This window comes from Octodon degus, unplaced genomic scaffold (genome assembly GCF_000260255.1).
Source record: "Octodon degus isolate 3935 unplaced genomic scaffold, OctDeg1.0 scaffold00029, whole genome shotgun sequence".
Taxonomy (NCBI): Eukaryota; Metazoa; Chordata; class Mammalia; order Rodentia; family Octodontidae; genus Octodon; species Octodon degus.
Genome location: NW_004524605.1, coordinates 9,635,180 through 9,642,379, shown reverse-complemented (window position 1 = coordinate 9,642,379; position 7,200 = coordinate 9,635,180).

Genomic DNA, 7,200 nt, shown 5'->3' with positions numbered 1-7,200 from the left:
CCCCTTCCTGGAATCATCCCATCACCTGTCCAGGTTCATGTGAGGCCCCTTCCTGGAATCATCCCATCACCTGTCATCATGTGAGGCCCCTTCCTGGCTGTTACCAGATTGTCTGACCTGATTCCGATCATCTTCATGTCCAGCTATTTCCCCAGCAGGGCCAGCAGGAAATTTAAAAAAGCAACCCACACGTGCTCTCAGCCTGCTTTCCTTTGATGTCAAAGCATAGGCAGTGTACTGGGATCCCTTCACCCTAACAGATCGCCCTTTATGCCTCTAAGTGGCTGGCTTTTGTACATTAAGGGCACCACCGTGTTTCTGTTGGTCCGTACCACATTTGTCTTTTTCTATACACATTGGCCTTTGCTGTGCCTTCAAAGTGTAAGTCGTTTCTAAAGTGTAAGTCGTTTTCCTGACTGCTAGTGCAGCAATATGGTTGACTCTTTAACACACATTTGTAACTGAAATAAATACGGTTTGTCACAGAACATCTGCCAACTAATCTCACTGAACTTGTTTAAATCTGAATTGTTCACATAATAATGTAGTTGCTCATGGTCAGAATTGAAGAGCTTGGGCTGGCCAAATAGCTCATTGGATTAAAGCGCCTGCAAGCAGGTGCAGGGGCCGGGGGTTTGATCCCCAGGCCTGCTGTGCCACCCCGCGACTGGGGAGTGCTGAGACAGCAATTGAGACTGGGCGTGGTGGGGCCTGTAATCCCAGCACTTAGGAGGGTAAGCAGGTGGATCACTACTACTACTAGAACAGTAGTGAAACCCTGAACACCCTGTAGACCCTTCCCTAAAAAATACAGAAAAAATGAAAACAAAAACAAGAAGGGCTTGAGTGCTTAGTATGCCTAGATCTTTCTTTACCTCTCCCACTGATTGTTCAGGGTAATTCTAACTGCAGGCATCAGCTCATGTGCTGAAACACAAGTTTCAAATGTAGTAAATCCAAACACTTGGCCTTTCTTCTGTACCTCTCTTGCTCACCATTGAATTCCCAGCTTCTGGCATAATGTGGGATACATGGTAGGAAGTATTTGTTGGCTGGCTGAAAGAAAAAAAAGAAGATAAGGGAAGCAGAAAGGAGGGAAGTAAAGGAGTAAATGAGAAAGAAGAAGGATGGCCTGGTGCTGTGCTGCCAGCAGAGAACGCAGCTGAAAGGCGCTCTTGGCATCAGACAGTGACTCTCTGAAGTCACAGCTGCTCTCAGGGTCAGGCTTTGTGATTGGCCTCTTCATTACACAAAAATTCCCCTAGGTTCTGCACGTGTGTGGAGAGGCCACAACCTCCCAGGCACTGGAGACCGAGGCTCCTGGTCCGTGGAGAGGAGTCCTTCCTGCAGCCTCTGGCTGTGTGTTCTCGGAGGTGCAGTGGGCACCCTGTGAGGAAGGACAGTGAGGCAGCTGTGTTGCGGTGCATTGTGGCGGAGGGCGGGGCCTGTCCCAGGCTGGCTGTGATTGCCGTTGGATCTGCACAGCCTGTCTGCAGATGCATCGGTACCCTCGAAGTGCCGCTTCTGTTCGGTGGTTTGTATCAAAAGGGGTCAGTTCCTGCTGTATTCAGAACTACAGAGTCATCAACTGTTCATCTACCAGCAGTAGCTAAAAGCGGAACTACTATGCATGGAGCAGTTTGAATACTAAATGCCGCACAACGCACCCTTCTCTGTCATCACAGCTGCCCTGGGAGGCAAGCCAATACGACCCCAGTTTATGACAAAGAGTTTGTAAGTGAATGTCCACTCACTTTCCACCTGTGACCACAAGCAAGTGATGTCCTTCCTTAAATTCAATTTTATTGTCTATAAATTCAGTCTCATAACACTTGTCGCAGTTTAAATCTTCATAACCATGTGAACTGATGTTTGATGAGCACGGTGCTCAATTCTGTTCTAAAGATGTGTCACATGATTACTTACATGTATCTAATCCTCTCAATTAGGGCAATTAACATGCCCCCTCGCAAGTGGAAGAACTGAAGCACAGAGGAAAGAAGTGAACCTGCCCGAGGTGACACAGCCACAGTGGTGGGGTCAGTACTCCAGACAGCGTGGTACCGGAGTTCCTGCCTTTAACCTTTGAATTGCATTGCTACCACAGCTGCTGGCAAAGAAACTTACAGTGCTTGTGAAACAGTCAGGGTGAAGTGGCCTTTGGAAGTTCTGCTTCTGTAGCCTGAGTCTCAGCTGTGTGGTTGCCAGGCTCGTGCCTGCTGTTCTTTGCTGCTCTAAGGGGAGAAGCTTAGAGGTGCTGGCTAGTGATAGTGTCTGCGTGGAGGCATAGGGCTGGCTTAGCGAGAGCTGCTAGACTTGGTGTGGAAGTGACGGCATGGGGACAGTCATGATGGCCACAGCAGGGCAAAGGGAGCATCTGGACCAGTTAGCGATGAGAAAGGAGGACACGAGTGTGCAAGGCAGCTCTATGATGTCCCCAACTGAGGCGACACAAATGTCCTCACTGAATGACTGTCTGAGCCATCTGTGGCCTGCCATGGATTGCTGTCAGTGATGAAAAGGGGTAAACTACAGATAGGTGCAAGAACCTGAGTTCATTCGCTGTCACCAAAGCGGGGGAAGATCCCATTCCCAAAGATTGCATGCTGTATAATTGCACTTATATATAAGAGAACAGAATAATAGCTGTCAGGGGCTAGGGGTGGGGGTGGTGTGCAGCTGGAGAGGGCCTCACGGTGCTTGGGGATCTTGGTGCTGATGGTGGGCACATGGAACTACACTTGCGAAAAGGGAGTAGGACCAAGCGCGGCTCACAACCCCCCAAGTGGGCACAAGAAAAACATCGCTGCAGTTGGTGGGTCATCTCAATAGCAGTATGCTGAGAGGGAACGCATACTGCAATTTTGCGAGATGTGGCTGGCCATTGGGAGAAGTTGGGGAAAGGGGACATAGGACGTCTGTTTTGAATCATTGCATGGGAATCTACAGTATCTCAAAATTTTCAATTAAAAGAGGACTTGGGGCTAAAGGAGCCAACTTCCTGGAAGGATTTAACGGCCAGTGGATTCTCTCCCCCATCTGAATGTCCCTGTGACAGGCTCTAGGAAGCAGAAATGGTGGCATGTAGGCCACTATGCTGCTCTTGGTCATCGGGTACTTCAGCAGAAGTGGGAGGAGCCAGGGTGCAGGACAGGCTTGAGGAGGCTTCCTAAGGGCGTCTGCCCCATCATTACTCATTGAAATGCAGAGTAGTGGGAGACATGCTCATGGAATTGCCGTGTTCAGTGTTGAGGTGACATATGCTCTGCAAATTGAAAGCCATGTGTGAACAAGGTTTGACAGCCACCTAGGACAGCTGGGGTCTAATTTTGGCTTGGCCTTTGGCTCAGCCTCCACCTCACAGGATTTTATGTTGGGGACACTTCCAATTTATTTCAATCTCTCTCTCTCTCTCTCTCTCTCTCTCTCTCTCTCTCTCTCTCTCTCTGTAAATATACTATAATTTTTTTGCAGAACTAGCAATTGAACCCAGAGGTTTTACATCCCCAGCCCTTTTGAAATATTTTGAAAAATACTTTCAAGACAGGATCTTACTAAATTGCTCAGAGTTGGCTCAAACTTGTGATCCTCCTGCCTGAGCCTCTGAATGTTGGTATTATGGGCATGAATCACCTGGCCAATGTCATGATAATAGCTAATGTTATTTACTACATATGATCATTGTGCTAAGTACATTATCCTATTAATCTTTTTTTTTTAAAGTGTTTGGTACAAGGTCTCACTATGCAGCTTAGACTCTTAGTGATCCTCCTGTTTTCAGCCTCCCCAGCACTGGGATTACAGGCGTGTGCCACCACACCCAGTCCACCACAGTCCTACAGAGCCCAGTCTGCTTACCTCGGTGAGCAGGTGAGGACACTGGCCAGTAGCAGTTCAGGTGTTAGCCTAAGGTCACACAGTGTGGTGGTGATCCAGCCAGGGCTTCTCAGTTCTCAGTCAAAATGCAAAGGAAACTGAGCCAAAGTGCCTGCATGCTCTATGACTTGAATGGATGCTGAGCCACTTAGCTAATTCTGACCTGGGGTATCAGAGAGCAGTAAAGAAATAACTTAAGCATTGCCGATCTTGGCCCACAGGGTAGAGGATAAGAGGCAGCCAATACAGACAGGTAACAGCACAGTGTGTCCCCTCTGAAGGCTGGGCCTAAGACTTCGTGGTATGCCCTGACTGAGTGAAAAAGAAGCCTCTTTCCTCTAGCAGCGGTTAGGGTCTCTGGAGACCTTTGGAAGAAAGCATATAGTAGTCTGCCTGCCTCAATTACCTGAAAGAGACAGTGAGAAGATAGCACACCTGTGTTTTGGCTCATTCAAGTTAACTGAGATGCCACCTGAAAAAGGAACTGGTGCCACATGTGGTCATGAATGACTGTGTTTTACCAATAAACTTTTTAAAAAGGAAACCTTAGAAACAGTAGCAGGACAGGATTTGCTAGAGGCAGAAGGGAAGAGAGAGGTTAAGACCCAAAGTAGCTCTTGGGAGGCTGTGAACAGGTGGGTCACTAAGAGTCCCATCTAGTATTGAGACCCTGAACATCCTGTAGACCCTCCCCCCCCCAAAAAAAAAAAGACATGAAGTAAGAGGGAGGGAGAAACTAGCATATTAGCACCAGCAAACCAAAGCAAGCATTGCCGAAGCTTTTTGGTATTTGCACCACTTGGATACTTGGGTTGGGCCTGGGGGGACCATTGGGTGGTTCTTGCTTCTTCTGTATTTTGGGGTTGAAATGACCATTCAAATGGCATTGGGGTGAGGCGCCATAGCCATCCTGTGTAGCCAGACTCCTCAGCTGTTATGGCCAATTTAAAATCTGCAGCTGGCAAGCCTTTCCCCAGTCATTTGGTCTTGCAAGGCAGAACAGCAAATAGGTGAGGGTGAACTCAGGCCAGAGAACAGCAGCTTATTCTGGCTCCACCTCTTCCTGGCTGTGAACTGCATGTCCAGTCTCACAGAGCCATCTGTAAAATGTAGTAGTTACCATCTGTAAAATGGGCTTGTCCCTGCTTCACAGGTGCTTGCCTCAGCGACTGGCTATGGCAAGCAGTTGTGATAGTTACGGAGGTTACAGCAGCAATTACAATGGTGTGGGACAGGACACTGAGGCTTAAGGAAAGGTGTTATGCCGTCCTTCGTTTTCGTTTTGTTGCTGTAGGACCTCATGGTGGCTTCAGATTCGGACTTTTTGCCTTGTCTTTCCTTGATTCTCAGTTTCCTAATCTATTAGGCGAAAGTAGTAACATCTGTCTCATTTGTCTTGTGACAGCATGTGCATCTCTTAATGTAATGAAAGCATTTAAAGGAGAATATGGCCCAATAAGGATTCAAATTTTAAAAAAGACTTTCTTGAGTATTAACTTTTACTATTCTGAGACAGTGCATATGGAAAAAAATGAACGAAAGAAAGAAAACAAAGAAAACTAATAGTAATACCTGTCTTCCAGAGTGAGGATTAAAAGAGAAAACCCTTGGAGCTGGACCGTTCCTTGCTGTCCCCATCTGTGGCATGGTTCCTGGTTACAGAATCCCGCATTGCTGGATTGGGAGTTTGTTCTAGGCACCCTAACCTTTGGCAACCCTAGCAAGTTTGCACTTGTTAGTCTCTGTTTACCTCCTTCACCTCAGATCTCTTCGCCCCTCAGACCTCTTCCCTGCCTCCCTACCTACTTTGTGAAGTGAGTTTTGCTTCTGTATGTGAAAGCCAGAGAGGGATCTTGGCAGCCAAATGATACTTCATGGGGCTTCTCGTAAGGCTCATCCTTTACCTATTAGTTTCTGTGACTGCCCTCAAACTCAAAATAATCTTAGCACCCACGTCATGGGTCTTGAGCATTAAATTCACATGTGACTGGCATTTTAAAAATGAAGCAAGGGGTCTTAGCCCAGGCCCAGTGAGTGTGTGGGAGAGCTTCCCACTACCCTGCGCCAGCGGGACCTACTAATGGTCCCAGCCCAGGCTCAGTGTGGGTGAGACCTTCTTCCACCCCCTTGGGATGCCCCCCACCACTCTGCAGCACCTCCCCCACCCTGCCTGCCAAGTAGGAATTTCTACCCGTTCCAGGAACCCCCAGACCCAGTCCTAGCCCAGGCCTGGTGAGTGTGTGGGAGAGCTTCCGGCTATGCTACGCTGGTGGGACCTATTACTGGTCCCAGCCCAGGCTCAGCGTGGGTGAGACTCTCTTCTGCCCCTTTGGGATGCCCCCACCACTCCGCAGTACCTCCCCCACCCTGCTCGCTGAGTAGGAATTTCTGCCACGTTCTGGGATCCCCCAGACCCAGTCCTAGCCCAAGCTTGATCTGCACCTGAACTTCAGTACGTGCTAAGGTTATAACTACAACAAAGATCTACAACAAAGGTCAGAAGACAGTGCTACACAAAATGATGAGAAGGAACAAAATGCAACCCCAGAACACAAGCCCACCCATAACAAGTACAGAGGACACTAACAGAACAAATTGGGAATCACATAGCTGAAAGCAATGAATCAACAGCTTCTGAAATAAACAGCTGCAGAAAGGTATAGAGGAACTCAGATTGGAAGTAAAAAAAGAAATCCCTGAATTAATAACATCTGCAGTAAAGAATCAAATGCAGAAACATATGGAGGAAACCCAATGCCCACCCAGAAAAAGTGCAGAGGACACTAGCTCAGCTCAAATGAATGAATTAATAGCATCGATAGTAAATAAGCAACAGCAGAAAGTTATAGAGGAACTCAGAGCGCAATTCTTTTCTGAAATAAAAAAAGAATTCTCAGAACTGATAGCATCTGAAGTAAAGAAGCAACTATAGAAACATAGGGAGAAAACTGAATCTGAAAAAAACACTGCAGTAAAAGAATTTATAGCTGATTCTAAAGAAGACATTGATAAAAAAAAAAGAGATTAGAAAAATGATGGATTCCTTGAATGAGCAATACAGGAAATAGATCACCTGAAGCAGAGTCAAAGAGATATAGAGGAAATTAAAATCTCAATCACAAGCTTGCAAAACTGTATAAGTAAAAGTGAAGACAGAGTTTCAGATCTTAAAGATGCTGGTGCAGCTAGTGAAAAGGTAAGAAAGGATCTCTTAAAAACTAACGAGGATGCAGGCAAGAATAATCCATCACCTGCAAGATGATGCAAAGATGAACAATGTGAGACTAATAGGCATCAATGAGAAAGAAGGAGTCAATACAAATG